Genomic DNA, 21,991 nt, shown 5'->3' with positions numbered 1-21,991 from the left:
AACAGAAATTGAATACCATGTTTATTCTGCAAAGGTCTTTCACGTGAAGCCTTAAAAACTGTGAAGACTCCCTGCAATTTTCTCTGAGGGCATGTCTTCATTAGCATTTCAATAATTCAACCTTCTGGTGGTTACTTTGAAATTTCTTTAATCTTTGGCATTGAAACACCTAAGATGTATACCACGAGAGTGTGAATCCTTGTGCTGAGTGTAACTATTATTATTGAGCCAATCTAAGGCAAGAGTGGGGACTTTTCCTAGCAATGATTATGGCCAGCTTGCTGTAAAAATGGTCAGTTAAAGGCCACTTATAAGTGAGAAGTCACTTCATTTTTTTCCTCAGGGAAATACAACATAATCTCATATCTTTACTAAAAATACAGTTAAAGTTAGGCAAATAATACATGTTATTTTAGAAAAGTAAAAAAATACATAAGATCAAGAAAAGAATAGCTTATCTCATAATTTTATAACCTAGTAACTATTAAAATTTATATACCTTTAATATACCTTTTCAGACTTTGTCCTATGTGTATGTATATATAGGGAAAAATATATAAATTAACTTATCAGTTCAGTTCAGTCACTCAGTCGTGTTCGACTCTTTGCAACCCCATGCACACCAGGCCTCCCTGTCCATCACCAACTCCTGGAGTTTACTCAGATTCATCTCCATTGAGTCACTGATGCCATCCAGCCGTCTCATCCTCTGTCTTCCCCTTCTCCTCCCACCTTCAATCTTTCCCAGCCACAGGGTCTTTTCAAATGAGTCAGCCCTTCGCATCAGGTGACCAAAGTATTGGAGTTTCCACTTCAACATCAGTCCTTCCAATGAATATTCAGGACTAATTTCCTTTAAGATTGACTGGTTGGATCTCCTTGCAGTTCAAGGGACTCTCAAGAGTTTTCTCCAACACCACAGTTCAAAAGCATCAATTCTTCGGCGCTCAGCTTTCTTTATAGTCCAACTCTCACATCTATACATGACCACTGGAAAAACCATAGCCTTGACTCGTTTTTTCAGGAGTCTGTGCTGCAGGCTAGGAAAGGGAGGTAGATTAGGGGAGAGGGAGAAGAAGTTCTCATATATAATTTGAACCAGTCCCTGTGACTGTGAACTAGATCTGCTCTAGCTCTTGCTCTTAGTATCTTCTGCCGTACCTTAATCCATACTGATATCCCTTGCAGCAGCCTGGGCCACCCTGCTGGTGCAGTAACCTGCCTTTCACCTCCCCCAGAACTGCTCTGCCATATCCTGCATCACCAGCCTTATAGTATCCTCAGGATATGTTTTCAGTTTCTCCACCTAATTCTCAGTGGGCAGTTTTGTAGCAGAGGGGCTCAAATGACTTGGGAAACCTCATTATTTTATTTTAACTAGAAAAGTGGCCCTTGAAAATGGCGGCCAACTATTGCCATTCTAATTTATGCCTGCTTCTTCTCGCATAAACCACAATTTCTTCCTAGCATTCAGGTTCTACATTCAGAGGACCAGTGACTTCATTTCCCTCTGCTTGAGTATGAGCTGGGCAACTGGTTGGGATCATAGAATGTGCCATAACTGACATTCTGAGACTTTGTAAAAATAATTTTTATTTCTTTATTTTTGGCTGTACTGGGCCTTTATTGCTGTGCAGGGTTTTCTCTTGTCGTAGAGAGCCGGGGCTACCCTCTAGTTGTGTGCATGGGTGCACAAGCTTTTCAGTGCAGTGGCTCCTCTTGTTGCAGAGCGTGGGCTCTAGGGCACACAGGCTCAGTAACCGTGGCTCCCTGGCTCTAGAGCACGGGCTCAGTAGTGGCACAGGGGCTTAGTTGCTCCACGGCATCTGGCATCTTCCCAGACCAGGATCGAAACTGCATCTCCTGCATTGTCAGGAGATTCTTTACCACTGAGTCACCAGGGAGGCCCTATATTGGGACCTTTAAGAACGAGTATAAGAGCCTTATCATCTCTCTCTTCCTTCTACTTAAGACTGTGCTGGCCTTCTAGAAGTCCAAGCAAACTACTGAATGCCTAGAGGCCACATGGAAAGAGATCCTGGACACTGAGTGGCTATCTTGGATGTCCCAGACTTACTCAATGATGAATGCAACTGCATGAGTGACTCTTGCCAGCATCACATGGAACCAGGAAAAGGCCCAGGTGTGTCCTGCTCTACCTAATTCCTGACCCACTGAATCACGGGAAATAATAAATTATGGTTGTCCATAATAGATCACTGAATCAAACATGCAACCCTGCATTAAGATTAGATTTGGTTGTGTATTTTTAGAAATTATCCTTTATGCCTAAGACAGAAGAAATCACAAGACAAAACACTACTTTTATAACACTGAATTGTATTTCTTGTTCATATAACATAAATGTCCAGGTGAGTAGTTCAGTAACAGGAGTTCTGTTAGCATCAGGCCTTAAAGCTGATTCTTCCTGCTCTTCTCTTAATACATGGTTTTCATTCTAAGGTTACCTCATGACCTAATAGAGCTGCTGGAGCTCCAGTTATCATGGCCACTTTCCAGCCAGAAGGAAGAAAAATGAGGGAAGGAGTCAAAGAGGCAGGACTCCTGGCTGAGTCAGCTCTCTTTCAGGAGTTTCTCTGGCAGGCCCATACAATACTATCATGTGGCCAGAATCAAGTCATATGACCACCCCTAATTCCCAAAGAGGCTGAGATATTTAGCCTTTTAGCTGGATGCAGTACCACTCCAACAAAACTGAGGTTTCACTAGGGCAGAAGGAGATGATTGATACTTATTGATAAATAACTAGCGGTCTCTAAAGCCAGCCCTGTCCTCCCAGGACCACAGATACCTGATTTAGAGCAAGTTCTCGTGCCGTCTTATACTTTACACTAAACCACAATTTCCTCCTAGCATTCAGAGGACCAGTTCATCCCTCTTCTCTTTTGCTAGTTTTCTTCCAGAAGCTCCACTTGTCTTTGCAGTGTGGCTTCTATCAAGGCCCTCTGTTCACCAGATACATCAGTAGATTCCTGTCTATGGGTTTATGGCTTTTCCTCTAAGGTTCTGGAACTGGTAAAATTAGGGGACTTTACTGCACTGATACTTAAAGTCACAGATCATACAGGTGACATTCCAGAAGTGTTGAGTAACTTGTAAGTAGTAAATACACATTGGGATTCTGGCCCCAGTTATCTGAAACCGTGTTTGTATGTATGGGATAATGTATGGAGAAATAGTAGTAACAAAAAAAAAAATAAGATAAAAGTGAGGTAATACAAGAAAAATAGAAATAATGAAAGAAGAAGAAAGAGAGAAGTAGGAAAAAAAGGGCTCTGTCACTTATTTCCTTGCACTTACCAGTATCTCTCCCCTCTCCAGGGCCTTCACACCACCTGTGTCCTAGGCTGGAGACGCTCTTTTCTGCAAACCTCTTTACATGACTAGTGCCTGTTAATCTTTGTGGTGTAGCATCACTTCAGAGATATTTTCCCCTGATCAGTTTATCTCAAGTAGGTGTACCATGATGTCTCTCTCCTGTCCATCCTGTTTCTTTTCCTTTATAGCACTGATTATAATTTCTAATTCTATATCCAGTTGGTTGTTTATTTGTTTAATGTCTGCTTTTCTCTCTATTTCAGTGTCTCCCAAACTTAAATGCACATACAGTTCACCTGGTAAGTAAGTAAAGTTGCTCAGTCGTGTCCGACTGTGACCCCGTGGACTGCAGCCCACCAGGCTCTTCAGTCCATGGGATTCTCCAGGCAAGAATACTGGAGTGGGTTCCATTTCCTTCTCCAGGGGATCTTCCTGACCCAGGGATCAAACCCGGGTCTTCTGCATTGGAGGCAGACGCTTTAACCTCTGAGCCACCAGGGTTGGCTTCCCTGATGGCTCAGATGGTAACATGTCTGCCTCCAATGCAGGAGACCTGGGTTCGATCCCTGGGTCGGGAAGATCCCCTGAAGAAGGAAATGACAACCCACTCCAGTACTCTTGCCTGGAAAACCCCATGGACGGAGGACCCTGGTAGGCTACAGACCACGAGGTCACAAAGAGTCGGACACGACTGAGCGACTCGACTTTACTACTTTCTCTCTATACAGAAAGCCCCATGAGAAAGGTACCTTACAATCCTTTTTTTTTTTCTCTTGCAATCTTTATTTTGCCTGTGCATCCCAAGCATTTACTGCAATGTGGGCATAGCATAGATTCTGAATGACTATTTGCTGAATAAATAAGAGGAAGTTCAAAGAAAAAAAAAAACATGAAGTGAGTGAGACTCATTTCCTTCTAAGATGAGCATTAGCTCAGAAGTCTCTCAGCTGCCCATCCTGTTTATTTTCTGGCCGATTGATTCACGCCTCTGGACAGGCTGTGCAAAACTGGGGCACAGTAGAAATTACAGCTGGGCTGCCTCGATGACAAGAGTATCTTCATTTCTGATTTAAAACACAATTGGCTCTATGCCAGAATATAAGCACCTGAATCAGGAACTTGTCATGTGAGAGCAGTTCCCAATTTTGGTGGATTTCCTGAAACAATACAATAATAAGACATTATATCATTCAAATTGGCTAGAAAAATATTTTGAATAAGAGTGATTTGTCAGCTATTTTTCATTGGCATTAGCAGACAGCTACTCTCATATCTTAAGATACAGATAATACATTATTTGAGAAATGCTTGCCTACCCATTCAGCACTGCATAGAGTAGAAACTTCCTTAGACTCTGTGTGTGTGTGTGTGTGTGTGTGTGTGTGTGTATTGGTTACTCAGTCATATCTGACTCTGCAACCCTGTGGAGTATAGTCTGCCAGGCTGCTCTCTCCATGTAAGAATACTGGAGTGGGTTCCCATGCCATTTTCCAGGGAATCTTCCTGACTTGAGGATTAAACTGAGTCTCCTGCATTGCAGGTAGATTCTTTACCATCTGAGCCACCAGGGAAGCCCTCCTTAGACTGTATCAGTGTATAAAGCATCCAAACTGTCTGGATGGCTCAACATCTGCTGTAGAAGGCACAAGAAAAAAATGATCTGGAAAGGAATAAAGCAGCTCAGGGAAACAACAGGAGGTCAGAAATAATCCCAGGCCCCATGAACAAGGGGTTCCATGGAGTCAGACTTACTGTGGCACTCTGGTCCTCTCTGGTCCTCTCTGGTCCTCTCTGGTCAATTGCTATGACACACGAGGTGCTCCTCTCACTGTATCATGGTTTCTTGGGTTCCCTTCCTCCTTTCTTTTCCCCCAGACCTTCAAATACAGTCTGTACAGTCCTTCTGATCCAGAGTTTTAAAGCTATGACTTGAAAGCGATCCAAGCATGCAGGATAACGGACCCGAAAGTTGGTGGATTGATGGCTGCTGAGCTTGGTTTGTTCTCAGAGCTTGACGTGAGTGACTGCCCTGGTTTCTGTCCACACACCCATTTTCTTGTCATCACATGATGGAGAATGTTCTACACACTGCTGCTGAGTTAACTTTCCCCAAACACTTCTTTGATCAGGTCATTCGCTTTGTTCCAAAATAAAAAAGAAAACTTTTGGATGGCCCTCTGTTCTCTGTAAGGGTTTAGACACTTTAGTTTGGTCTTCCAGGCTCATCACTATCTGACCCTATTGTGAATTGCTCCTGCTGCCAAAACTGTTCTGTCAATCAGTGGGATTAAGGAGACAGGTTGTTCAAAAGTGATCAATTTTCTAATTGGGTCTCTTGAATGGTTTGGTGTAAAAATCATAATTCATGTCAATAACATCCTGCTGGACTAGCCACACATATTAAATGTCCCACGCATTTAGAGCATCAATAATGTTCAGCTACAGGAATCATGCAGAAATATACCTTCTATCTTGGCAAGAACATGAAGTAGTAAATTCCCTGGGAAGTTGAGACTACTTGGAAAATTTAGATGTCATACTATATCCAGAATAATATAGTGATCTCTCACCACGCTGGGATCATCATCAACAGCAATGATTTAGAAAATGAGAGTGATTTATATTTTTATTTTTGAGCAGTAAATCTTTTTTTAAAATTTATTGGAGGGATTAAGATTTATATAGTAGATTTTAGTTTCCATCATGCAGTAGTAATCTTAATGGCCACTTTCAAATTCCATTCATCTTTACACTAGCCATAAAAGTATTTTGAGACTAGAATAAAGGTTTAGATGGTGATTTAGCTAAAATGCTTAGAATTTGATATTTAGCCTGAAAAATTAAACCCAGATGGTAGGCATGTTTGAGGTAGTGAAATTTACCTTGCATAAGACATGGACATTATCTCACTTAGCAGATAAGCCACATTAAGACATTAATGCCCTATCACCTGATTCTTTCAAATATTGACCTACAGATATTTTTTACAAATCTGAAAATATAATGACTACTTTAAAAAAATGGTGGGACTTTCCCGGTGGTCCAGTGGTTAAGACTGTGTGTTTCAATGCAAGTGGTACAAGTTTGATCCCTGGGTCAGGAGCTAACATCACACATGCCTCAGGGCCAAAAATCCAAAGCAATATTGTAACAAATTCAATAAAGACTTTAAAAATGGTCCACATCAAACATTTTTTTAAATTGTTAATTAGATCCATCCAAATTTATGATGGTGGCTCTTTGTCTATTTGGGGCTTCCCTGATAGCTCAGTTGGTAAAGAATCCACCTGCAATGCAGGAGACCCCAGTTCAATTCCTGGATCAGGAAGATCTACTGGAGAAGGGATACTCTACCCACTCCAGTATTCTTGGGTTTCCCCTGTGGCTCAGCTGGAAAAGAATCTGCCTGCAATGCAGGAGACCTGGGTTCGATCCCTGGGTTGGGAAGATCCCCTGGAGAAGGGAAAGGCTACCCACTCCAGTATTCTTGCCTGGAGAATTCCATGGATCATATAGTCCATGGGGTCACAAAGAGTTGGACAGGACTAAGTGACTTTCACTTTTACTTTCACATCATCTATTTAGACTTTCTTCTCTTCAGCAGAATAGTTGAGATTATGAGCTCCGCTGTCAAGGTGCTTGGGTTCAAATTTCAGCTGACAGTCTTTACTGTGTGTTTTTTGGGCTCCAAAATCACTGCAGATGTTGACTACAGCCATGAAATTAAAAGACGCTTACTCCTTGGAAGAAAAGTTATGACCAACCTAGACAGCATATTGAAAAGCAGAGACATTACTTTGCCAACAAAAGTCTGTCTAGTCAAGTCTATGGTTTTTCCAGTAGTCATGTATGGATGTGAGAGTTGAACTGTGAGGAAAGCTGAGCACCGAAGAATTGATGCTTTTAAACTGTGGTGTTGGAGAAGACTCTTGAGAGTCCCTTGGATTGCAAGGAGATCCAACCAGTCCATCCTGAAGGAGATTGGTCCTAGGGTGTTCACTGGAGGGACTGATGTTGAAGCTGAAACTCCAGTATTTTGGCCACCTGATGCAAAAAGCTGACTCATTTGAAAAGACCCTGATGATGGGAAAGATTGAGGGTGGGAGAAGGAGAGGACGACAGAGGATGAGATGGCTGGATGGCATCAGTGACTCGATCGACATGAGTTTGAGTGAACTCTAGGAGTTGGTGATGGACAAGGAGGCCTGGTGCGCTGCAATTTATGGAGTCGCAAAGATTCGGACACAACTGAGCAACTGAACTGAACTGAACTGAGAATGTGGACAAATTACTTAAACTCTCTGTGTCTCAGTTTTCCCATCTATAAAATGGAGATAACAATTGGGGGACTGTGAGTATCAAATAGATGAAAGCACACAGAAGGTCTCCAAGTGTCACCTGTTATTATTGAGTAAAAGTATTCCCTTTAGGAAGCATGCAAAGTCTTAGTGGAGAAGGGGGGTAGAAAATCAAACACCTTCAGAAGCCAAGCAGCTAATGAGCTATGTGACTTGGTGGGAGAGATTATTGGAGTCCACAGAGAACTGTAAAATATGTGCCCCACTTAAGGTCCTAAAAGTAAAACCCAGGCCTGTGAGCTGACCAACCAAGACATGTCTATGGGCCAGGTTTGTTCAGGCCTATGGACTGTCCATTGATTTTGACCCCTGAGTAGCAAAAATTTTGAGCTCCAAACCACAAGGCAGAAGGTGTAGGCTGTGGCCCTTCTCTGTCAAGTTGCAGCTCTGTAAGCCTGGGCAGACTTTTCAGTCATCCTAGCATCTATCTCTCCATCTGCAAAATGAAAATAATGGAGTTTTCTTACATGTCAGATATTCTATTCAAATGGAGACAAAGGGGTATAATATTTTTAAACCCACTCATATTTTCAAAAATATATATAAATAGTAAAGGATTGGTTACCATGTTGAGTAATCTGGACACTGTATGGTGGTGGTTCTTAAAGGGAGTGTCCTACTGCACCACTACATAGAAGCTTAAAGCTCACCTGGAGGAGAATTTGGCCCTGAATTCTCTTTTTGTTGGTTTATTTTGTTTTGTGTGCTTTCTTTTAATAGATGGACTTATTACCTATGAAACATGAGATTTTTTTTTTATTTTTTAGAATAATGTTTATTGGAATTAAGTTGATTTACAATATTGCATTAGTTTCTCTGTACAGCAAATAAAATCAGCTATGCATATCCATATATCCACTCTTTTTTAGATTCATTTCCCCTGTAAGTCATTATAGAGTACTGAGCAGAGTGCCCTGTGCTATACAAGAGGATTTTATTAGTTATAACATTTTGTATCTAGTAATGTGTAGATGTCAATCCCAGTCTCCCAATTTATACCCCCACCCTTCTTCCTGGTAAGCAAAACTTTGTTTTCTACATCTGTAACTCTATTTCTGCTTTGTAAATAAGTTCATTTGTACCCTTTTATTAGGTTCCACATATAGAGATATCCTATGGTATTTGTCTTTCTCTGCCTGACTTACTTTACTCAGGATGACAAACTCCAGGTCCATCCATTTTGCTGAAAATGGCATTATTTTGTTCTGTTTTATGGCTGAGTAATATCCCACTGTGTATTTGTACCACATTTTCTTTATCCATCCCTCTGTCAATGGACATTTAGGTTACTTCCATGTCCTAGCTATTACAAATAGGGCTGCAATGAACATTGCATATGTCTTTTCTTTTTATTTTATTTTATTTTTTTAATTTTTTATTTTTTTTAATTTTAAAATCTTTAATTCTTACATGCGTTCCCAAACATGAATCCCCCTCCCACCTCCCTCCCTATAACATCTCTCTGGGTCATCCCCATGCACCAGCCCCAAGCATGCTGCATCCTGCGTCAGACATAGACTGGTGATTCAATTCTTACATGATAGTATACATGTTAGAATGCCATTCTCCCAAATCATCCCACCCTCTCCCTCTCCCTCTGAGTCCAAAAGTCCGTTATACACATCTGTGTCTTTTTTGCTGTCTTGCATGCAGGGTCATCATTGCCATCTTTCTAAATTCCATATATATGTGTTAGTATACTGTATTGGTGTTTTTCTTTCTGGCTTACTTCACTCTGTATAATCGGCTCCAGTTTCATCCATCTCATCTGAACTGATTCAAATGAATTCTTTTTTACGGCTGAGTAATACTCCATTGTGTATATGTACCACAGCTTTCTTATCCATTCATCTGCTGATGGACATCTAGGTTGTTTCCATGTCCTGGCTATTATAAACAGTGCTGCGATGAACATTGGGGTACATGTGTCTCTTTCAATTCTGGTTTCCTCAGTGTGTATGCCCAGCAGTGGGATTGCTGGGTCATAAGGTAGTTCTATTTGCATGAACATTGCATATATCTTTTCAAATTATGGATGTCAACAGCCATACAAGCCTGAACATCCCAATCTTGTCTGATCCTGAATTCTAAAGATAGAAAGGAGCCCAGAATGAATGAGGGAGGAATGAGCAGTCTAGATCAGAGGAGCCAGGAAGCAACTGAGGGTCTAGTTGTGCACAGAAGACAGTAAGATAGTGTGTTTAGTTGTAGTGGAGAACTGGTTCACAGCAAATGATACTGTCCAGGGTGGGGCTGCAAGGCAGTTTCAGAGCCCAGTGGTGTCAAGTGTCCTGGGCATGCCTGAATTCATCTTTGGGCTATAGTCCCTGGTGGCTCAGATGGTAAAGAATCTGCCCGCAATGTGGGAGACCCAGGTTCTATCCCTGGATTGGGAAGATACCCTGGAGGAGGGCATGGCAACCCAACCCAGTATTCTTGCCTGGAGAATCCCATGGACAGAGGAGCCTGGTGGGCTGTGGTCCATAGGGTCACAGTATTGGATACAACTGAATTGACTTGACATGCATGCACACACACACTGGTGGAGAAAAACCAAACTGACATAGGCTAACAAGTATTTACAGGCCTTTTCTGTTTCTTCTTATTTGCTTTTAAAAAAAAATTGGAATATAATTGATTTACAATGTTGTGTTAGTTTCTGCTATACAGTGAGGTTAATCAGCTATGTGTAAACATATACCCCTCTTGAACCTCCCTCCCACCCACTTCCCATCCCACCCCTTTAGGTCATCACAGAGCACCGAGCTGAGCTCCCTCTGGTATACAGCAGGTACCCACCGGCTATCTGTTTTACGCATGGTAGTGTATATATGTCAACCCTAAACTTATTTGCTTTCATCATTCAGATGTTCTGAGTTCCTGATCTTATTTTATGTTTTAGTTTGCAGCAAATAGCATTTTCGAAAGGTGGATACCGCCAGTACCCCCCTCTATTTACATGTGAATGATGCCCCTCACCAGGGTGGGTCCCTTCCCTCACATATGGCTGGGGGCTTGTGACTACTCCAACCCTGAAAGTGAGGAAGACATGAGATTATGGAATATCTGAGGCTATCATAGAAGGGACATGACCACCACCTGGTTCTCTTGGTTGAGACACTTGACCTTGGACCCCTGACGGCTATGCTGGGGAGACAGGGTAAAAAGATCACATAATAGTAGAAACCCATGTCTGAGGAGCCCCAGCTTTTCCAGTGGAGAGGATGCCCTCAGGCAGCAGACCCATAGGTGAAGAAGCCTTTGGGAGGAGCCCTCCCACTGCTGCCGTATGACTACCACCTCATGAGAAACCAAAGCCGGAACTGACGAGTCAAGCCACGGTTATGTTCTCAACTCAGAAACCATGAGAGATGGAAATGGATTGCTGTGGATTCAAGTCACTCAATGTTGGGGTAATTCGTTACCTAGCATAGACCAATATATTAATACAATATTCATACATTGTACCTCCTCCACTTAAGATCCTGATCACCATGGTTCTAGCTCCAATTAGTAAATGAAATTGAACTTATCATGATTCTTGCTTGAGTTGGATTTTTCATGCTTGGGTCCTTGAACTTCACCCTTGATTCCAGTTAACCCATTCATTTCTATTCAGTTCAAAGAAATTTTTTAAAAAATGTATGCCTCCAAAGACCATGTAACAAATGCAAACAAAGGAAGTAAATCCAGGAAGGGAGACAAGAAAGTAGAAAAAATTGTAGTTAGTTGGAACTAACTACTTCAATCTCATTCAGTATCCAACTCTCATAGTTAGATACAGTGGGGATATGGGCCTAATGACATCAGATTATCTGGTTTTTTTGTTTTCTTTTTTTTTTTTTTTTTAAGAAATCAGAGATCCAGATTTTGTAAGAAATACCCTGAGTAAAATTTAAATGCTGCTCAAATTTGAATGACACTATGCTAATGAAGGGCTTCCCTGGTGCCTCAGTTGTTAAAGAATCACCTGCAGTGCAGGAGACACGGATTGGATCCCTGGGTCTGGAAGATCCCCTGGAAAAGGAAAAGGCAACCTTCTCCAGTATTCTTGCCTGCAAAACCCCTGGACAGAGGAGTCTGGAGGGCAACAGTCCTAGGGGGTCGCGAAGAGTTGGACACGACTTAGTGACAAAACCACCACCACCAAGCTAATTAAACAAAATAGGTCTACTAGTTGAATTTAGCCATAAGTCGCCAAATTGCAATGCTTAATTTACAAGCTTTAAGTCAGTCTACTTGTTTCGAAGACCTCAAATCCAAGATGAAAATTTTTCCAGATGTCGTAGGGATGGTAAAACTTCTGAAAAAGATGACGGTCAAAATGACACTTGAGGGAAAATAATCGTTACTTTTGGTCAAATGAGGTTCAGTTTTCAGTGCATTGTAGTAATTGAGTAATGCCGTGTGGTCGTTGAACAAGCCTACATGGCCAAGACAAAGTAAGCAGCTCCTTTGTGCAAGTATGGTCACAATGATCCTTCAGTGAGACTCGAAAAAACATTGCCCTGAGGTGAGCTCCCATTAGCCACCACCATTGTCCCAGTAGATGTTTGTCATCTACCTCAGTGCTGCTTGGAAGTCTAATACAGGTCTCCTAACTCTCATGAAGACCACAGAACACATTCTCCTTTGGTGTCTCCTGGGAAAATATCTACTGATTGAGTAGATTCTGTCTCTCCACTCTGAGTCTCTCCTTCCTTGGGTCAATTCAGGTCTTTTTGTAAACAAAGCCTCTTATGTCTCTCTGGGATACACAGAACTGAGCTGAGCTTGCCCCAGGGATAGGAGTGAGTGAGAGTCTAGGAGGGTAGCATAAACACTTAATATTACTGATTTAAAATCTCAGTGAACCATCTCAGTAAATTATATGATTCAAAAGATGACTTCTTAGTCAATAAACACACACCATACTCTGCCTAGAGAGAGATGCACCTCGAGTTCATCCATCCAATCCAACACCCATAAACCAGCTTCATAAAGCAATGGAGGGAGGAACTGAGATTAACAAATAACAAAATCCTTTCAGCCCAGCCCACACAGGCTGACATTAATCTGCACGCATAACACCCACGGCATTTATTGCACTAGAGTATATGCATTTTAGGAAAATGATTTTGCCTTTTCTTATACCTGGTAACCTGGAAAATACAGTCATCTGTACTCTGTCCCCCAGGCGTTAGCACAAATCAGTAAAGAGTTTCCATTGATGGCTCTTTTCGGACTCTAACCACAATTGAACTCTCGGCTTTCCATCACTCGCTCACCCCGTTGTGTACAAAGAAGCAGATATGCAATATAGCAGGAGCCCCAAGAAAAGGTCTGGCTGTTCTGTCAAAACTATTTAGTTCAATATTGTTCTCAATGTGGCACCATAGCCCTGGACATGACACCCAGCACGTCCAAACAGACATGATTATATATGAGACAGAAAGGCACTTGCATCACTGCGGGTTGTTATGCTTTAAAGGGCTTTTTCCCCCCTCTTCAAATTAAAAGTTTTCAAAAATGAAATAAAAATAAACCTTTGAAGAAACCAGATTGAGACTGAATTTGGAAGGCCCTCCTGCCTAGTGTATACTAAAGAAACATTTTCTGGGTTTGTCCCTGATGATTTTCCTTGTAGTTGAGAAACACAATCCACTGGGAGCTTTTGTGGCAGAACAAGAATTTTATGAACACGAACTTTACAAAGACTTCCCTAGGAGATTTAAGGTCTGGAAATCAATAGATCAATCAGCAGCTTTTATCAATCTATGATGGTTCTCTCTCTTTGGATGTTTGGATGAAAATGGGATCAACGTAAATTGAACACGGAATCACTTATTCTTACAAGTTAAATTTGTCAAACTGTAAGGCACATAAATGACATGAAATATAATCATTTTTGATTTGGGGACCCTTCAGGGTGCACGTTGATTGAAGAAAAAAGAACCAGATGTTTCTTCAGCAGGACTTATGGAGGCAATCTAAATATTCCTCAATTCCTGACACTTCTGATCATTTCCAAAGAAGCCAATTCATTAGTTAATTATTGGGGATAACGTCTTGTGTATTATATAATTGGCCCAGGGCAAATAGTCTTCAAAGATGGCTGGCTGACTTTATAGAATCTGTTTTTACCAAATTTCCCCAAGGAAATAGGGGACGATTAATGAGCACTACCTCATCTTACTTCTACTTTATTTTTAATGATAAAGACCTAAGTGCTAGAACTTCTCCTTCCTTATAAAGTTACCTTAGCAGGTAGTTTATGGTCAGAAGAGTTAGGAGAAAATATGAAAATTACATATGGAAATAAGGGCTACTTACCCAGTTCTTCTGGAAAAAAACACAGAAAAATTAAGTTGGATTTGTATTTACATTTTTGAGATGCACAAAGGTAACTTGTCTGGGCCATCATCCATACTTGATTCAAAGCTTTTTATTTTAATGTATTTATTATTTTTCTGGCTGCCCAACACAGCAGGTGGGATCTTTGTTTACTGACCAGGGGTCGACTCCATGCTCCCTGCAGTGGAAGTGTGGGGTCTCAATCACTGGACCACCAGGGAAGTCCTGTTATTGAATGAGTACTGAGAAATTCCCCCATACACTGCAGGCCTACCATCACCCCAGGAAAACAATAACAACAGTCAATGCATATGGAGCATTTCCTCTGTGCTTAACACATACTATCTCATTTAATTTTTATAGCAAATATCAATCATGGTCACTATCTGTTAATATCCCTTTGTTGTAGGTGAGAGAATGGAAACCCTGAGAAGGTGAGCCCTACACAGAGTTGCCAGATAAATTACAAGATGGCCAGTTAAATTTGAACTTCAGATAAACAATGGATACATTTTGTTAGACTAAGTGTAGCCCAGAAAATGGATCAAACATACTAATATACTAAAAATATGTATGTATTACTTATCTGAAATTCACATTTAACAGAGCACCCAGCATTTTTATTTACTAAATTCAGTTAGTCATTGGCAGAGCCAGACAAAGCTTTCTGATTCCCAAGCTAAGACTCTTTACCACTATACTAAACTGCCTCTTTCCATAAAAATAAAGTTAAAAATCTCCAATTGACAAAGTCTATAGCTTACTTAGACAGAAAGAATGGCACTGAAGTGGAATGTGTGTGTGCCATGTCTCTTCAGCCGTGTCCAACTCTTTGTGACCTCATGGACTGTAGCCCACCGGGTTCCTCTGTCCCTGGGATTCTCCAGCAAGAATACTGGAGCGGGTTGCCATGCGCTCCTCCAGGGGATCTTCCGACCCAGAGATGGAACCTGCATCTCTTCTGTCCACTGCATTGGCAGGCAGGTGCTTTACCAATAGCACCACCTGCGAAGCCCTAAAACTGGAATCAGTTCAGCTCAGTTGCTCAGTCATGTCTGACTCTTTGCAACCACATGGACTGCAGTACGCCAGGGTTCCCTGACCATCACCAACTCCCAGAGCTTGCCCAAACCCGTGTCCATCGAGTCGATGATGCCATCCAACCGTCTGTCATCCCCTTTCCCTCCTGCCTTCCATCTTTCCCAGCATCAGGGTCTTTTCCAATAAGCGAGTTCTTCACTTCAGGTGGCCAAAGTATTGGAGTTTCAGCTTCAGCATCAGTCCTTCCAGTGAGCATTCAGGACTGATTTCCTTTATGATGGACTGGTTGGATCTCCTTGCAGTCCAAGGGACTCTCAAGAGTCTTCTCCAATATCTCAGCTCAAAATCATAAATTCTTCGGTGCTCCGCTTTCTTTATAGTGTAACTCTCACATCCACACATGACTACTGGAGAAACCATAGCTTTGACTAGATGGACCTTTGTTGGAAAAGTAATGTCTCTGCTTTTTAATGTGCTGTCTAGGTTGATTATAGCTTTTCTTCCAAGAAGCAAACATCTTTTAATTTCATGGCTGTAGTCACCATCTGCAGTGATTTTGGAGCCCCCAAAATAAAGTCTCTCACTGTTTCCATTGTTTCCCCATCTATTTGCCATAAAGTGATGGGACCAGATACCATGATCTTAGTTTTCCCATTTAAAATGTTGCATTTTAAGCCAGCTTTTTCACTTTCCTTTTTCATTTTCATCTAGAGGCTCTTTAGTTCCTCTTCACTTTCTGCCATAAGGATGGGGTCATCCTCAAATCTGACGTTATTGATTCTTCTCCCAGTACTCTTGATTCCAGCTTGTGCTTCATCCAGCCCAGCATTCGCATGATGTGCTCTGCATATAAGTTAAATAAACAGGGTGAAAATACACAGCCTTGACATACTCCTTTTCCTGTTTGGAACCAGTCTGTTGTCCCATGTCTAGTTCTGTCTCTTCTTGATCCGCATACATATTTCTCAGGAGTCAGGTCAGGTGGTCTGGTATTCCCATCTATTTCAGAATTTTCCACAGTTTGTTGTGATCCACACTGTCAAAGGCTTTGGCATACGCAATAAAGCAGAAGCAGATGTTTTTCTGGAACTCTCTTGCTTTTTCGATGATCCAACAGATGTTGGTAATTTGATCTCTGATTCCTCTGCCTTTTCTAAAACCAGCTTGAACGTCTGGAAGTTCACAGTTCAGGTACTGTTGAAACCTGTCTTGGAGAATTTTGAGCATTACTTTGCTAGCATGTGAGATGAGTGCAATCATGTGGCAGTTTGAACATTCTTTCGCATTGCCTTTCTTAGGGACTGGAATGAAAACTGACCTTTTCCAGTGGCCTGTGGCCACTGCTGAGTTTTCCAAATTTGCTGGCATATTGAGTGCAGCACTTTCACAGCATCATCTTTTAGGATTTGAAATAACTCAACTGGAATTCCATGACCTCCACTAGCTTTGTTTGTAGTGATGCTTTTTAAGGCCCACTTAACTTCACACTCCAGGATGTCTGGCTCTAGGTTAGTGATCACACTATCGTGTTTATCTGGGTCATGAAGATTTTTTTGTACAGTTCTTCTGTGTATTCTTGCCACCTATTCTTAATATCTTTTGCTTCTGTTAGGTCCATACCATTTCTGTCTTTATCGAGCCCATCTTTGCAAGAAATGTTCCCTTGGTATCTCTAATTTTCTTGAAGAGATCTCTAGTCTTTCTCATCCTATTGTTTTCCAATGCTGCTGCTGCTGCTAAGTCGCTTCAGTCGTGTCCAACTCTGTGCGACCCCATAGATGGCAGACCACCAGGCTCCACCATCCCTGGGATTCTCAAGGCAAGAACGCTGGAGTGGGTTGCCATTTCCTTCTCCAATGCATGAAAGTGAAAAGTCAAAGTGAAGTCACTCAGTCGTCTGTGACTCTTAGCGACCCCATGGACTGCAGCCCACCAGGCTCCTCCATCCATGGGATTTTCCAGGCAAGAGTACTGGAGTGGGGTGCCATTGCTTTCTCCGATTGTTTTTCCATGAGACAAGCTAATTTTTACCAGTGATGGGACAGGCATTTCCTTTTCTGCGCAGTCTTAGCACATGTGGCAAAGCAGGACTCACTGAATAGTTTAAAAGCAGGTTGGGGAGATGCTGGCTTACCTCTGAAGAGGTATTGAAGGCTTGTCATGAAGTCAGTGTGGTGATTCCACTATTTTGGCTTCTAGGAGAGTATCAAATTCAAATTTGCTTTGAATACAATGGTGAATGATGGGATGGGGCCATGTTCTTTGCACCACTGCGCCCTCTACCTTCTGCTACCTGAACAGTCCCTTCCAATTAATACTCTTGTATTTTGCTCCCATGACATGGCACACAGGACTACGGTGAAGGAGTTAAAGCGTAAAGGCTTCTGAGTCTTACTGCTTGGTTGGATTCCTAGCTTCACCGTATCTCTGTATCTCAATTTCACCCCAGGGAATGGAGATAATATTATCTATCTCTATAGATTTTATAACTTGGTTTGAATTAATGCATGTGATAAAAATAACATCCAGTGACATTTTTTTCCACATACCAATCACTCATCTGAGAGGATTACTTAAATTATTTAATCCTTACAACCACAGTATGAGGTCGGTTTTATTATTATCATCCCTACTTTATGGATGAGGAAACTGAGGTATAAATTAAGTCTCTTGCCTAAGATCACACAGTCAGTTAGAGGCAATGGTAAGATTCAAATTCAGGCAGTCTGGATCCTGATTCAGTGCTCTCCACAGGGAACATACTAAGACCAATGCCTGGCACATACCCAGCCCACACTGCCTGGTAGCTATTACTGTAAGCTGGCAAAGAGCAGTTCAGGCATTGCTCTAATTATCCACTTTGGCCCTAATGCAGACTATACCCACTGACAAATTGCTCCATGCTCTTCTGCATCCAAGGCAACTCAAAAGCTTCTGGGAGGTACCCTAGATTCTCTGAGTCCCTCCACTCTGCTTTCAGCCAGCCACTGGCTCCTTCCAATGCCACAGCCCCCTCCCACCCCCGTTGCCTCAGCCCACATTGACTTAAATGTTCACTTCTCTCCAACCCTAGGACAATATGTGCCCAAAGAATCTTTGTTTCCACTTGATCTGCCCCAACCTTGCCAATGGGGACAGCTTTCTAAATTAGAAATGTAACAACACTATGTTGCTCTCTTGCCTAAAGTCCTTCTATGATTCTCCAGTGGCTTTAAGAAATATCCAAGCTCCTTATCCTTGCAGTGCGAATCCTGCCCACTCATCTCTAGCTATTTCCCCAAAAAGACCTCATCTTTCATTTCTTTAATAAGCCATGATTTTTCATTCCTCCATTTGTTTAGAACACTGTTTCTTCTGCTTGGAATGTTCTTCCCATTGAACCCCTATTCACCCGTTGGGACACTGGCCAAGGACTATGTAGTCTGGAATCCTCCATTTCCCCATTTCACTCATAGCATCTGAGTTTCCTTGTCCCCTTTCCCACTAGTCAAGGGTATCTTATGAGCAAGGCCCACTCATTATTTATCTCAGTATCCCTAATACTGAGCTCGCAGGTTTATCAAATTGAAAAAAAAAGTTTTACCTTTATTGACACAGACTTAGTAACTATCTGTACCCAAAACAAAGCTAAAGATAACAAACCTCCATTAGCAAGAAGAGGAATGGAACTTAAGGTCAGAAGGTACATCTGTTGTCTTTCAGGCAATGACGACTGTGAGGGGTAAGATTCTGCATCATTTTCCTAGGCTTATAGAATGATAGAACCACCCCCCCAAATGTATACCTTTCACATTGATAAAGTCCTTGTACCAAAAATTCAGGACCTACAACTGATATATCAAAAGTGCCTAAGTATTTATGAGTTCTGCAAAAAGGCAGAAACAGCTGCTTATTTCTAAGCCTTTAACAGACACCACTATAAATGTTTTTTCACAAAGGAACTATATACAAGGGAAAGAATTCAGCCAGCACTTGTGAAAGGGTGAGGTCACTAACTAGCTTGGCTACTCTCTTTTAAGTCACATTTTAGTGGTTCTCGGGTGTGGTCAGTAAAAAGAGAACTTGACTGCAATCAGAAAACTGGACAAGCGTAGTTTCATAAAGATGTTTCTCTCTCCTTCTTTGATGCCAACTTTTTAGGGATGTACTATAATTAAGTTAAAATTGCTTATTTCTCTTGTCTAAACAGGGCAGGTGTTTCCGTAATAGTGTATATTAATCCTAATTCAATTGATTGTATTATAAGTAAAACGGCAGGTAAAAATTCAAAGTTGACGGCTAATGTTTAATTCTTGGTTTAGCATTATTAAAAATTAAATTCTGGAATTAAATGAAGTGATTCTCAATTCTGAAATCCTAGCCTAAGTAGCTGAAACAAGTTTATAAACAAATATGCCTTAGGAAGATAGCTAGAAGTTCAAAATCTAATTTCAGTCTTTCACCTGATATAAATGCAAGCTCATCCTTAGCTTTTCTTTGTCCTACATGTGGACCCCATCTACTTGTGACTTTGAGGCCCAGTCCCATTTTTCCTAGAGGCCCCCCTTTTCCACTCTCCTACTGTTTCCACCCTGGTTACCCAGGCAGGTCAATGAAAAGAAAATCAAACCATCCATGAACTGAGAACATGATGCATAGGGTAAACCAATGGGAACAGGGTTTGAGGACTTTATGACCCTTCACCTTTTCAGACTTGTTCATTTTTGATTGATTTTCATTATTAGGAAAAAGCCACCTATACCTTCTGAAATCATGAGGAGACATAGATGGAAAAGATGGTACCAGAGAAGTGTGGACTTGGGAGGCCATGCTGTTGGGACAATGGGGAAGGCACTTAAAGCTGGTTAGAACACTTGACTGGCCTTTTCCTCGAGTGGTGGTTATTAGCAGGGGAGGGGTAGGAGGGAGGAAAGAGAGTTAGCTATAGGTTGAGCTCAAAAATGTTCTTGGAGAAGCCAAATGGTTTCAGGTCAGAAAATCTGTGACACACTTTGGCTGTTTTTCTAAAGGATAAGCCAAAGGCTGGTCTAGCCAGATCACAGACCATCCTATAACACGGGTAGAAACATAGGTTCCTTTGGAAAGCTCTTCTTTGTTCTTTTAACGAATCCTGATTCCATATTAATTGCTATGCAAAGAAATAGGTTTTTTCTGAATCCTCCTCTCCCACCCCATATTCTTTCTTTTTCAATACTTTTCCATATTTTTAATTTCCTGTACGTTAACTCACTCATTATCTGCATTTTCTCGTGACACTTGTAAGCTCCCTAAAGACAGAGATTCCTGAATACTAAAGCTTAGTCTCATCTAAGGTACCCAGTAGAAAGCTAAAAAATGCTCGATGACAATATATCAATACATTAATCATTTCAGCAAAAACGGTGAGGAAAGACATGGTTCTAGTTTAATGGATCCCAGCTTCTGGTATCCAGGCCTGACTGCTCCATACATGTTAAACGGTGACTAGAACCTACTGAAGATGTTATATGAGATGCATTACAGACAGCAGTCCTGTCTTCAGGATGTTAATGATCTAAAAGGATCCAGGTCGAACAAATCTCTCATGAATGCATGCTTGGTATGAGTTATCTGCATTGCGTTTCTGAACTGCTTTGGGGAAAGTGTGAAAGCTTGTTCTCATTGATCTGCATGCTCTCTAAATTCCTTATGACAAAGATCTGCTGCAGCAAATTATTCCTTTGCCTAGAGTCTGTTGTGTTTTTCATGCAAGTATACGAAAAGGTTCAAGCATCAAACAAAGCCCAATTTCACAATGTCTTGTAGATTAAAAAAAAAAAAGAACAACAAATTAGTCCTATTCTATTATAACCAGGAATGGGAAGTAGTTATTAAATCATTCCCTCGAGGTATTTTTATTTTGTTGACTCCTGAGAGTTGGCCCTGGCTCCTCCAAAACACTCTGAAGCCATATTTGGAGAACTTTGAGTTGGTGAGTTTACTCATGTGCAGAAAATATTGAGAATTTTTCATACATTCTTTGCTAAATCATTTTGGTTTTCTTAAACAATTGGTATTCCTCCCACTTTTTCTTGCATTTATGCATGTAACTAAATAAAGATGTAGCTGCATTTGTCAGTGAACTGAAACCCACATCATGCTTGTCTTTTAAAAAATCATGACTTTCCATCTCAACTCTGATCAGCTAAGACTTTTTGAGAGTAAATAATTACCCGAGTCTTGTTATTTAAAGATGTTGGAATTCTGACAAGAAAGTAGTTACATAAATAAAAATGATAGCATTTATATTAACAATTAATAACACAATGACAGTGAAGATGAATATTCATTTGGAGGAACACAAAAACCCTATCTGGTATTGGGTATTCCCAAGTCAAATCGAGTAATACCCATACAAACTTGTTAGCATATTAAATTAGCCTGGAAATCTTGTAAGCAAAAAAGAAAGTCTGCCCTTCTGAGCTTTCTGCTATTTCCTGCCTCTTGTCAGTCTGGAAATGTTTGAGGACTGCCTTACTCCTGGTATTTCAGTGTGCTGGCTTCTGGTCCCAGATGGAACCAAGAAAAGCAGAGGAGTGTGAAAAATAAAAATATTTTCAGTGTTGTTAACCCAACCTTTTAAAGCCTTAAGAGATTTCCTTCGGATTGGTGAAATAAGTGATTAGAATGTAGGGGTGCTGCTTTCCTCCCCAGGCCAGATAACACATGTTCTCGTGTTTCTAATGTCATAAAATAAACCTTAAACTAACTGAAAGTCACATCATCTATAGGTTCAGCCAGGCAATTTGACTTTAAAAAAAAAAAATCAAGCTAGGATTTTCACATGTACATGGAAATTTCTAAAAATACCTAGTCCTGCTATGTCTTTAATGACTTCTCCCATTGGAAGCCAAAAGATGAGCCCTCCCTAAGCCCTGTCAAGGCCCATGGTCTCCCAATAA

The sequence above is a fragment of the Ovis canadensis genome, chromosome 3 (assembly GCF_042477335.2).
Source record: "Ovis canadensis isolate MfBH-ARS-UI-01 breed Bighorn chromosome 3, ARS-UI_OviCan_v2, whole genome shotgun sequence".
Lineage (NCBI taxonomy): Eukaryota > Metazoa > Chordata > Mammalia > Artiodactyla > Bovidae > Ovis > Ovis canadensis.
Note: the sequence above shows the minus strand (reverse complement) of the source record.